The following is a 13,094-nucleotide window of genomic DNA, read 5'->3' as shown; positions in this document are numbered from 1 at the left end:
GAGATTGAGATACTAGTTTTCAAGCACCTCAGCATCACACCCCACATTCTTAGAAAAACAAATTCTATATTGAACCCTATTGTAACGGTGAGGCAGGGACAAAGCGGAGAGAGAATCCACATGCAAGCACTACTTTAAAACAATATAAACACAGGCAATCCAGGGCAAACAAAGAAACTCAGGACAGGAGCACGGTACAGCAACAATGACTGACAAACCACAAGGGCAGTTCATACACAGGCAAACAAGGTAACAAGGGGTGTGGTTGATTGTCATGGGAACACAGGAGGGTAACCAAGGGAACTAACAAGACACACCTGGAGAGACTAATCAACATGAAAAACTACAAAGAACTACAAAACATGGCACAAGACAGGAAACAACACAAAAGTCCTCACACAAGACGGGAACAGGCTGAGCTCGTGACACCAATTTTAAAGGGGTCATCATGCAAATTTCACTTTTATATGGTGTTTGCATATAAATGTGTCTTTGCACTGTGTGGACCACAACCACCATACAATGGAAAAAATCCATTCACATCCTCAAAAAGCCAAAACACTCTCAATAATCAGGCCGTTTGGATTTTCTGAGCAATATGATGTCATATTGCTGATGCTCCGCCCACGACCGCTGACAGACTGTCCCGTATTAGCATATTTCCGCCCCTTAGGCATTTGTATGCTGTCCACCAAGGCATCACTTTACGTGTCTTGTGTCGACCCCGCCCCATAGAAGAGAGGGGTGGGGTGAGCAGTTGCTCATTATCATTTAAAGAGACATGCACCGAAACGGGTCGCTGTGAACAGAGCTGTTTTGAGGAGGTAAAAAGGGGTGTTGTTTTACACAACCATTGAGGAAATTTTACCAAAGTATGTTACAAATTTTACATGAAGACCCTAAAGAATCATACCTACTTGTGGAAAATGGGCATCCGATGACCCCTTTAAAGAACCATTATGCCAAAAAAGGTTCTATATAGATATATTATTTCATAAAACTATCATGTTTAACAGGTTATTTAATTTTTTTCTAGTGATAAAAGTATGCTAATGAGTTGTTTAATTCATAAAATGTCATTTTAATTCAAATACAATTAATTAATTAAAACTAAATCCATAAAATTATCCTAAAACGTTCTACTTGAAAAAAAAAAAAAATACAAAGTTTCAAATTTTAACATAGCTACAAAAATTTCCCAAGCATAGAAACTAAAATCAAAGCAAGAAAATAATGGCCAATTTGAACATATTTATGTTTATTATACACTTATTTGGAGTGGGATTCAACACAATGAGATTTCACTGTGGGTCGGGACTGTGCATTAAAAAAATAGAAGCCAAACAACTGGCAAATTGTTATATTATCACAGATAGGATTCGCTGTACACGTACATACCCAGATAGTACTGTACAAGCACAGTACATACTATCTGTACTATTGTCGCTGCAGCCGTATTGTTATAACAGACATGGAAATCAGAATATCTGGCTTTGGCACAGTGCTCTAATGTGGTGATAATGGCACAAGTGTTAATGAAAAAGGAACAGATGGGGAATTATTCCACTGCCAAACCAAAGTCATGCACACATACTATGAATATGTTTCCCTACTGGCCAGATACATTCAATAAAACAGGATTTGGATGAAAAAAGGCAGATCTGAATTCCAGAGATGATGATTTTTTCATCTGCGGAAAGGTTTCGTATAGTTCTGCTCTCCTTTTGGAAACGCTAAGACAGCTGAGTTATGTTTCAGACCGAATCTTGTCTAGGGATTTGTTTTTGTACTTATTTTTAAATGTGGATCTCTAGAAATGAATGAATGGTTGTTGGGACAGCGTCATAACTGTCGTGAGCGAGAAATAATGGATGATTTTACTGTTCCACTGTTGAATGGAGGGATGGAAGGAGAGGGTTTGTAGGGTTTTTTACAAGTCTGGAGAGCAGGTCAGGATTGATTTGTTTGCTCAGATGGTCCAAGACAATTGATCAGCAGGTGTGACAGGTCACAACTATACCTACTTCAATTCAAAGCATCAGCACTTTTGAATTCTATGTTGTTAAAGGTTTTAGTTCACCCATAATTCCAAAAAAGTCGATAGTTCGCTCAATGTTGTGTTGTTCCAAACACACATGGCTTACTAGAACACTCCAGGCACTCTTCCTGGAGCAAGACAATGTGTCCAAAATGATTAAAATCAACCATGAAAGTATGGTCAAGTCTATATGACTCAAGTGTTGTATTCAGGGTTTTCTGAATTCACATAATTGTAAAGAACAGAATGAACATTTCATTTCATTTAAAATAGCCAGTTCTCAGCATAGCTCTCAAATCTCAATTTGAATATGTTGAAACACGGGTTATCATGAGCAGATATCATGGCTTTATTAGGAAAATAGCACTTGTACGGTGTTTTTATGGAAAAGCAATGCCTGGAACATGTCACATGATCCTTCAGAAATCATTCTAATATTCTGATTTGCTGCTCAAGAAACATTTCTTATTATTATCAATGTTGAAAACAGTTGTGCTGCTTAATATTTGTGTGGAAATCGTGATATTTATTTCAGGATTCTTTGATGAATAGAAAGTTCAAAAGAACAGCATTTAACAGTCACTTTTGATCAACTTAATGCATCCTTGATGAATAAAAGTATTCATTTCTTTTGAACAGTAGTGTAGATTTCCACAAGAACACATAAAATTGTGGTGCAGTTAATCCAACAAAAGGGTATTGCGTGGTTTTGTTTTGGGAAATAGTTTTTGCGTACGAGGCGTGCTTTAAAAAGGAGACAAAATAGATTTAGTGTTATCATTTTCTGCCCTTCAGATTTACAAAACAGAAAGACAGATAACAGGCCAGAGTTCAAACTGAGAGCAAAAGTTTGTGTGTGTGTGTGTGTGCGTGTGTGCATGTACCTGGTGAAATGTCCCCAAGGAAAGTAATACCAGTAACTTTTGACCTTGTGAGGACATTTTTTGGGTCCTCATGAGGAAAACAGCTTATAAGTCATACGAAATAAATAAAAAAATTAAAATGTTAAAACTCTGAACGTTTTCTGTAATGGGTAGGTTTAGGATTAGGGGACAGAATATTCAGTTTGTATAACATTTACATTTACATTTATTCATTTTAGCTGACGCTTTTATCCAAAGCGACTTACAATTGCTATATATGTCAGAGGTCGCACGCCTCTGGAGCAACTAGGGGTTAAGTGTCTTGCTCAGGGACACATTGGTGTCTCACAGTGGATTTGAACCTGGGTCTCTCACACCAAAGGCATGTGTCTTATCCGTTGCGCCACACCACCCCATGAAATATCCCCGTATAAATATCATGATGTCTATGGAAAGTCCCCATAAAACATGGAAACCCAATGTGTGTCCCACCCAAGACGGAACTACTCTGAACTCTGACATGTTTGAGGTCTTTAGTTTATCTCAACTCAATCAATAATGGTCAGCCTCTTTGATGCACAACTAAAATGTGGCTCCAAATCATAAAAAAAAAATATAAAAAAAAACTGCAGGCCTTTTAACCTGCCAGTAAACAACCACCTAGCAACCACTAAGAACAACTTGGCAACTGCATAGCAACACCCTAACAACCATTTTTATATAAAATAAAAACAAAAATACTAAATTTGATCATGCTGCTGGCTCGATTTCATGACATCAAAGCCAATCAAGGTGATGCAGTTATTTCTTTTTTGCTTTGTTTGAATACCTGAAACACTTGCTTGATTGTTTATATCATCACAAATTGTAAGCTATATTACCACTCAGCTATAATCTGCTAAATTAAGATATTATTAACCTTAACATCATGATTTTCTGTAAAGCTGCTTTGAAACAGCTTGCCAACACATCACTTAAACACACACTTTCCATTCAAAACTGATTCTCAAAGCTCTCACTGGCTCTTTTTGCTCATTTCTAAACATCGCCTCTTTTCTTTTATGCATGTCTGCTCGGGCATTTCACAGGACATTGTGTTGTTGCTTTCGATGGGATTTTACTTTGTGTTGAGGCCATTTTGAACATCCAGTACCCCAAAAAAGAGGTTATATTTTCAACCATGTACACAGCTGGTGCAAAAGAGCCAAAAGTAGGTCAGTGAACAAGCCACAGCACAACCCGCCACAGCATTGTGTGCTTGTCTTCAGGTAATCTAGCAGACTAAGGAAAGAAAAGGTATTTACAGTGGTTTTGTGATGGTGTAAATAGCACAAATTCAGTAAGTATTTAATTACATGGAAGGCTTGATTCAGTACCTTTAGTGTGTGTGTGTGAGCGTGCTGTAAATTCCCTGTTTTATGCAGTGTACATGCTGTTCATTATAACACACACTCTGAAATACCCACAATGCATTGCTGTCTTTCGTCAAAAGCCCCCAAAGTACACCACAACCAGATGGCACAAAAGCTCAATGGATCCTCTCCATGAAAAACTAGACCAAAACCACACATCTCCATCCCAAGCCTGCCATCTCTGTTCTAGACATCTCCCTCAGGAATCCTCAGCTCTGTCCAGACATTCTGCTCACAGACAATTCGAATGGGAAAAACAGAAGAGACACCAAGCAGAACTGGAAATCGATGCGTTTGGTTTCTATTAAAGGGGTCCAATCCAACATATCACATTTTCCTTGATGTTTTGTGATGGATTAACTGCACTTTGAAACCATACAGACACTTTCACAACTTCCTCCCCGGTTTAGAAAATCATCCATTTAAAACAAACTGCAAAAATGACTCATTCTAACCTTTGCAACACATTTACAATGGCACCAATTTGTTCTAGAAAGTCAACTTGCCCAATCACAGTGAAATAAGGAGAAACCAGGATAGATCCTATTCCTAAAGACCAAAATAACTGACAATCAAGATTAAATGAGTAAAGGGTTGACAAACATTGTGTGGGTGATGCCTGTAGCTCTGAATAGCCTTCTGATGGATGGATGGATGGATGGATGGATGGATGGATGGATGGATGGATGGATGGATGGATGGATGGATGGATGGATGGATGGATGGATGGATGGATGGATGGATGGATGGATGGATGGATGGATGGATGGATGGATGGATGGATGGATGGATGGATGGATGGATGGATGGATGGATGGATGGATGGATGGATGGATGGATGGATGGATGGATGGATGGGTGGGTGGATGGGTGGGTGGGTGGGTGGATGGATGGGTGGGTGGGTGGATGGATGGATGGGTGGGTGGGTGGATGGATGGATGGATGGGTGGATGGGTGGGTGGATGGATGGACTATGACATCTTTTAAGTGAATACCAGAATGCCATCTATCTGAGTCCAGGTGGAATCTGCATAATTCAAAGGGCGAAATGTGATAAACACTTTTAAAGCATAAGAAAAGACCAGAAATTATTTAATAAATGACAATGCAAAAGGTGGAAGGATGTATAGAACATTTTGAATGACATACTGTACATTGCAATTCTATGGAAATCTGCCGAGTTTTCTGCTGAGTACCATGGGCACAGATTAAATTATTTATTTTTTTACTAAGTACATAATCTGAATGCAAAACTCTTCTAACTTGATGCATTAGTCTGACAGGGCCAGTTTTCAGGGTGCTGTACAAACATGGTGTTTTTTTCACTGATTTCACTTTGGGGCAGAGGAACAAAGTGACAAGTACCAGCACGAATGAAATAGAAAGAGATCGAATTCGGCTCAGTGCTCATTGTAGAAGAGAGGTTTAGTGATGAAAGAAAGTATAAAGAGCAGAGCAAAAAAAGGCGTGTGTGTGCTGTATTCCAGACATGTAGGGTGTCTCGCACTGGAAATGGAACTGTCAACACCCCACCACGCATCATCACTCACATCACATCACACACACACACACACACACACACACACACACACACACACACACACAAGCTCTCTCTCTATCACTCTCTCACACACACACACACACACACACACACACACACAGACTCACACATACACACACAAACACATGCACACAGACTCACACTCACTCATACACACACAAACACACGCACACACACACACAAACACACACACACAGACTCACACATACACACACAAACACACGCACACAGACTCACACTCACTCATACACACACAGACACACGCACACAGACACACACACACACACACACACACACACACACACACACACACACTGTTGTCCTCATTGCCACGCCATTAAACTTACAGAAAAAAAATTGGGACAGAGAGGGGGATGTGTGGTGTTGTTTCAGAACGAATCTAATTCTTCTCTCAAATAATTTATTGTAAGAATTATTTGAGAATTGTAAGATCTTTAACACTTATGTCACGATTATTCATCAATATAACAGAAAGTTATCTCAAGGTTACCAGGAAATAGTGTTTGCAACCCATTGTACCTCCATAATGTGATGTTTTATTTTAATAAAGGATATATTCAACAAGACAAAATAGAGCGGGACATGATTCTGTCCATTGGGAATTGGTTGGATTGTGAAAAGTGGGCAGGTGGTTGTAGTGGAGCGGCTGGAAAATAAGAGGGATTGGTGACATCAGATGAAAATTCAAGTTGTAATGTTGATACAATAATTTATTCAGGATCAATTTTGATTTCATGTCAACTCCAAAGCTTGTCTGGTATTTGAATTCTACAGCATTTGATCCAGTTGTAGGTCTGAGAGAAACACAAGCAATTGTTAATTGCAAAGAGGTTTAGAAATTGGGGTCAAATCAAACCAGCAGTAACAAACAACGACAGACATTCACGTGGTGCGAGATACAACAGAGATCTCTTGACACACAAATGTACAGGAAGTTGGTGATATACGCACAGGAAGAGGTCAAAACCCATTGATGTCCATATTCATCCTTTCAGCATTCAACTTTATCACCCTATCAACATCACTCAGCCTTTCACATGACACATTTTTTTAAATAAATTGTTAAATATATAACCAACAAATCTCAGGAAAAAAAGAAAAAAAAAGAAATGTATGACATCATGTAATATTGGTACTGTTTATAATGCAGTTAGCAGACTCAACAAACTACACAAAAAGCTTAATGGTGATTAAAAATGGTGAAATGGTCAGAACATTTACTTTGCCTTATGCATTTATATACATTTTAACCTAAAATCTGTAGAGTTTTAACAGTTTGCAATATATATCTAATAAAAAAAATGGAGCTGTGTATATTAAATACTATATAAAGAATGCATTTTCATAATCAGCAATCCAATTAAAACAACCAAAGCCTTTTCTTTCGAAAGAGAGAAGCAAATGATCCATTCATCAGTGAGATTCAAGAAAACAACGGATGTTCTACGCACTGCAGGATGTTTTTTTTAGTCCACATGGGACTAATCTAAAGGTAAGATCTTCAAAGACGACACACTGATCTGTTGGCGGGGGTCTTACCCTGGTGTTTTTGCTGAGGTGATAACTTATGAAAAAAGCCCCTCCACCCCCAAACAGTAAAGGTTTTCGTAGCTCTTTATTTCATTCCCTTGGCCTTCACATGCCCTGGATTCAACACAATGCTCCGTAGCTACAGGGTCAGCAAAGGTCAGCGTGATTATAAAGGACCTGGAGAGACATACAGAGAGAGAATGAAAGGGGTTGTCAAGACTTTGCTGATGCCACAGGAAGCTCTACTGATTACTTGTGTTGATGGATTGGATGGGCGGATCCTTCACAGTATCCTGAAGGACCTGGGCTGCGAACACAATGCTTTCAGGTTCAATCTCAAGTAGGACATTTACTGAGAACCAAGTTAAATCACCATTGTGCCCTTGACCACAGCAGTTAGCCTAGATTTGCTCCTGAGAGACCGTCCCCAAATGAAAATGTTAGGGTTCAGGTGCTGCTCTTTTACTGTTTAGGACACATTATTGAAGTATCAACTGTCTCAGATGTTTCTCCTAAAACTCCTTAAGAAGTTCTGTGTGATTTTCACTCATTTCACAAATACTTACAAAGAAAAAGCAAGCATAACACCAAATTAATTGGGAAATTTTAAAGTAGAAAGGCTGGTATAGCAGTTTCTTGTAAAACGTACTACAATAATGTTTATTTTATTGACAACTTGCTACAGTGAATTGGAATAAATGACACAATTGTTGATGTACACTACATAACATTAAAATGAATGTGGATCATATCATTTGACCTTAGTGTGACCAGAATTTGATGAGAAATGTTTCAACTCATTACTTAAAATCAAAAAGCACAGTGGAAGACATTGTTAAGATCTCTTCTGAAACTCCAGAGGAGACGCATGTGATATTTCTGGGAATCTTTTTCTGAGTAAGTAAGAGACTTAAAGTGCCCCTATTATGCTTTTCAAGATATTACCTTTCATGCAGTGTGTAACTGTTTGTGAATGTAAAAGGTCTGCAAAGTTTCAAAGATCAAAGTGCAAATAAATGGAATTTGTGTCTCTCAAAAGAAAGAACCAATTCTGAACTGCCTGAAATGAGTCGTCGGTTATTCCAGTCTTACTTTCTGCACGAACCTGTAATAAATTTGCATAATGCCAGCCTATGGTCTTAATTGGCTGCCCGTGAACAACGTCTAATTTGCCCCGCCCTCAAACACTGTAGTTTGTTGGCATGTTCATGTTGTCGGCATGTCGAGAAGACGCTGTTTTCAGCGCTACGAAAGCAAATCTGAAGGATGAGGACTCGGGCGGGAATTTATGGTGCCATTGTTTCTGTTTGTATCACTGTGTATCAAGTGCTGAGGAAGATTCGGTCAACCAATCAGAACAGGCTGTTCCATCTGACCAATCAGAGCAGAGTAGCTCTCGGAAAGGAGGAGTTTAGAGAGATCGAATCCTTAATCGAACCGCTTTGGACACTATGAGAAAAGAGGTGATGCTGCAATGTATATTATGATAAAATTAAATTGTTTTTGACTTTTAATGCATGTAAACTTAGACCTCAAAACAAAATTAGGAACCTTTAAAATAGCATAATAGGGGCAAAAGTTGGCATTTATTTTTCACTTGATCTCATTGTTGTCTTAGAAGAGCTCTCTTTTGTCATTTTTCTTCCCCAAAGTTAGTGCACTGTTTGGTATTGCATGAAATACTTTCACATTTCATACAAACGTCCTGCCTATAATACAAAGACACACACAGTACATGTCAAAGAGGGCCATGCTTCAACTCTGCTGTGCACCAGTTCACAGACAAACTCCTCATGGTAAAGGATATTTGCTACACACTTGGTGGTGCCTCAAGAGTCAAACAGAATGATCCCATTATGCTAAACCATATTGTGAGTTTTTATTGTGGAGCTCAGCTGTTAAACACAAAAATAGTTCGAGCATCGCCCACCATCAATGGCCCGCAACCAACGAGAACCTTCAGTACAACCACAAATCTCTTGGCCTTGGAAGCCATCGTTATGGCAACAGTTCAGAGTTAGCTGAAACTAATAACTTCAGTCTTCACTAAAACTGCAAACTAACGACTTTTAGTTATACAATCCCACTGAAAGAGCTTTCTGGCTGAGAGCAGACTGTTGATTTAGTCATGTAAATTTCTATGACAACAACCAAGGGACTGTTCCTAAAACAACTGAGGTAAAGCTCTCGACAAAACCAATACAAAGAAATATGCAACAATTAACTACATTTTTATATTTTCTAACAAAAATGTGAGTGGCCAGCTTGTGGAAAAGCTCATGTTTCTTTCTCTTTACCACCAGTTTTTAAGGTAAAAATTTTAGTCATTATTCAGATTATTTTGGTTAATGAAATATAATTTTCTTTTACTGTAAATTTAAGGTTATCTTAAAATGTTGGTACTGTATATTTTACGGTAAAGATCTGGCAACTAGGTTTTTTTTAATTATTTTTCTTTTTACAGTACATGATATTTGATTTGTTGAATTCTTGGTTTGTTCAAATTGTGAGCAACAGTTATAGTGACACTTGTCTTCCATAACACTAATTAACCGGAAAAAAAACCCTGAAGTAATTAAAGAAATTCTCTGTGGTGTTCTGCAGTCTTGGTAGTGAGAAAAATGAGGAAGTCATTTTAAAGGATGTTTGTGAAGGAAACAGGTGCACAAAAACACAATCTCGCATTGCGTCTCATAGAGATCTCCTTCTAACTGAGTCCCAGCTGCCTCTAATGTATGACAAACACTTGTTTTGAGATCTATGATTGTAGATATGATTGTGGTCCTGGAACAAAGAGCGGGGCTCTGAGTCAGGAACTACTCATGAGACCTGAAGAAATGAGAGAGAGGCTACTATGCTACTCTTGCTATTTATGCAGAATATAATATGCATAGTGTGCACAGTTGGCTTTGCAAATGCTCTGTATGCATTGAATATCACATTTGTCAAAATGTGCAATAAACAATCGTATATATTTCAACAATGCAACAGTTACAGCATCTACCACAAAGGGCTAGCAGGACTATGCTAACCAACCAAACGTCTTGGGAAAACCTGAATGATCTACTACTACATTTGCAAAATATGTACTGTACTGCATCTCAAAATACAATGGAAGTAATATAATCTGCACGCAAATTTAGCTTCAAATCTTGTATCAAAATCACTTTTTCTATCCAATATGATAACGCAGCTCAACAAATGAAACATGCAACAGGAGGTCATGTTTCAAAACTGAAATGTAGATCATTCCACAAAATAGGTTCTGTTTCACAACATTTCACCAAATAAAATTTGAAACTGAAATTGAAACAAAATCTTAACTAATTTTAAATCTTAAAAAAACATCTGTTTCACTGTGAGACTTTGTATTTGTAGCAAAGCTTCAGTAGAGCTTATCTCATGTTTTGCATGATTTTCAAGCCATGTAATCTTGACTGCATGCGTTGCTTTTAAGCATGTTCATGCATATGCAGCAAGCCTTAAACTGACATAAACAGGCAGTCACACCCCGGCCTACTGCTAGATCAGGCCATCCAGGGCGTTTCCTCTCACCTCTTTAACATCATCCTTCATTTCACTGTCAAGACAGCTCTCTGAAACACACTGACTGATGCTCAACTACTGGTGAGTGCATTACTAAACATTATCGCTTTAATTTTTGGATTATTTTATATACTGAGTTTCAGAGCATCTTCTTTACAGCTTGTAACTGCGTATTTCATAAGGGAAAAGGGACATTTTAAATTCAGAAATGGTGCTACATGAAGCCTTAGTAAATCCCCTTTTAACCTATGGGCCTATTTTGGCAATCTTTCTCTGTAGTTTAAGATTTTAATGAAAGAAAAATATGTATATCTTAGTTATATATGTTATATCTTAGTGACATATCATCTGACTTATGAGCAAGCAAACAAGCGAACATGACCAACATCGATGCACATTTCATGACAGGAAACCACAATAAATGATAAACAAGCTCGTATTCAACTCTTAATTCGTGTGGCAAATGTCATGACAAAATAAAAAGCAGTAACAAGAAAACAAAATGTTCTTGTGTGAGAATTTGGACAATCCAGTCGAAACAGAAAGGTAATCTGGAACACAGCTTGCCATGTTAGTATTTAGAATTCAAGAAGGATTGAGGAAAAAATAAACTAAAGCCTTCTTGCATCAATCCCAACCACATTTTAACCATCTCCTTGAAGCTTATGTAAGACTAGTCTCATTATTCTAGTGCCTGTGGTCATGGCGGTACAGTCACCGCTCTCGTAATGACTGCCTACATTGATGCAGAAAAAGGATGACTTAAAGGCACATTGAAGTACATGTTGACGTAATTTCCACTGAAGCAGGAAGACAGGGCGGGACATATCGAACAGCTCCTCCCCTTTTTTAAATAGCCAATAGAGTTTTGTTTATGTCACAGCTCAGCCAGAGCCGTTGAGCTCGGTAAAGCCGCAGCTTCCTCCTAATCTCCAACCGTTTCTCCTCCAAATATTCTCCATATCGCTTTGAAATAAAAATTCGAATGGGTCCGATTCGTTTTCTGGTCTGCGGTGGCTCGATCATATCCACTCTGTGCAATCGTATCTCTGGACCGGAGCTACGGTGGGTCGCATGACACTAACATGAAACCAAACTTCATTCACCCCAATGGAAAGCATATTTGAATCGTTCCGTATCCCCTAGTTCACTATGTGCCATTCACCACGTAGAAAATAGTAAATGTGTGAACAAAAGGCAGATTTCAGCCGCAGCTTGAAGGTATAGCAGAGGATTTTCCCGAATTTTAGAAAAGAACCGCCCTCTCGACTTTTTGAAAAAATGCACATGCGCAACACTCTACCTGCTCCCGAGAGGGAACGCCTATTAAACGTGTGCACGAGAGAGCATGCACGAGCTAATCATAGCTTACATTAACTTTTACTAGCAGTGATTTTAAATGGATTTCTCCAAATAGCATGCCAAACTTTACCTGTCAAGTAGAAACTTCGCGACTGAGGCATCAGTGGGAAGCCCAACCTGTGTTTTGATCGCACGCCATCGTGTGAATCGTGTGCACGAGCACGTACGACGGCCTTACGTAAACATATCACCAGAATGATTGACACTTAGGAGGACCAATAGTCTTGATGATCCACCCGGAAAAAGAAAATCCTCCGCTATACCTTTAATGTAGGGGCAGGACTCTTCAGATAGAGAGCATTTGATTGGACAGAAAATCGAATGATTTTGGATCCAAAATCATTGATCCATATTGGCAGAAGTAAGAGACTGTAAGTTTTGAATGCTTATGTCTTCTAAATGTGAATGTTGTCATTGTTTTGGTGCACACTAGCTTATAGATAACAGTAAGGCTAACAAATTCATATTAAAAGCCAAAAAACGTCCTTTTTGATTTCAGGGGGACTTGAATAATCCAGTTTAAGCTGTTTGACATCAAGGACTAAAAAATCTTGATCAAAATCCCACAATAAAGTAAGCTCAAGCAACAAACTTGTATAGTTCAGTTCAAGCTATTTCTCACGACTGCCATGTATAATCCAAATCAAATCAATCAGCAGGGTTCCTACAATTACAGACAACCTGGAAATACCAGGAAATTAAAGTTTGTCTTAATAAAAGTTATAAATAAGATTTCCATGTCTGAAAAAATACAATACATT

The 13,094-nt window shown here is 38.4% G+C and overlaps 2 protein-coding genes across 3 annotated transcripts in view; one reads left to right on the top strand and one right to left on the bottom strand.

Annotated features, from left to right (window-relative positions):
• smim13 (small integral membrane protein 13) overlaps window positions 1–13,094 on the bottom strand; it is a 71,358-nt gene that overhangs the window by 17,127 nt on the left and 41,137 nt on the right. The gene's annotated exons all lie outside the window — the stretch shown is intronic.
• Window positions 9,891–13,094, top strand: part of nedd9 (neural precursor cell expressed, developmentally down-regulated 9) — a 30,172-nt gene continuing 26,968 nt past the window's right edge. Inside the window, exon 1 of one of the 2 annotated variants that reach the window (XM_084423661.1) lies at window positions 9,891–11,052. The gene's annotated coding sequence lies outside the window, so the exon portion shown is untranslated. Of the gene's footprint in view, window positions 11,053–12,850; window positions 12,907–13,094 lie in introns of those variants that run through there. The other variant, XM_084423662.1, reaches the window with a different exon arrangement.

This window comes from Rutilus rutilus, assembly GCF_951802725.1.
Source record: "Rutilus rutilus genome assembly, chromosome: 11".
NCBI lineage: Eukaryota > Metazoa > Chordata > Actinopteri > Cypriniformes > Leuciscidae > Rutilus > Rutilus rutilus.
The sequence above is the reverse complement of the archived record's forward strand: the minus strand, read 5'-3'. Positions and strand labels throughout refer to the sequence as shown.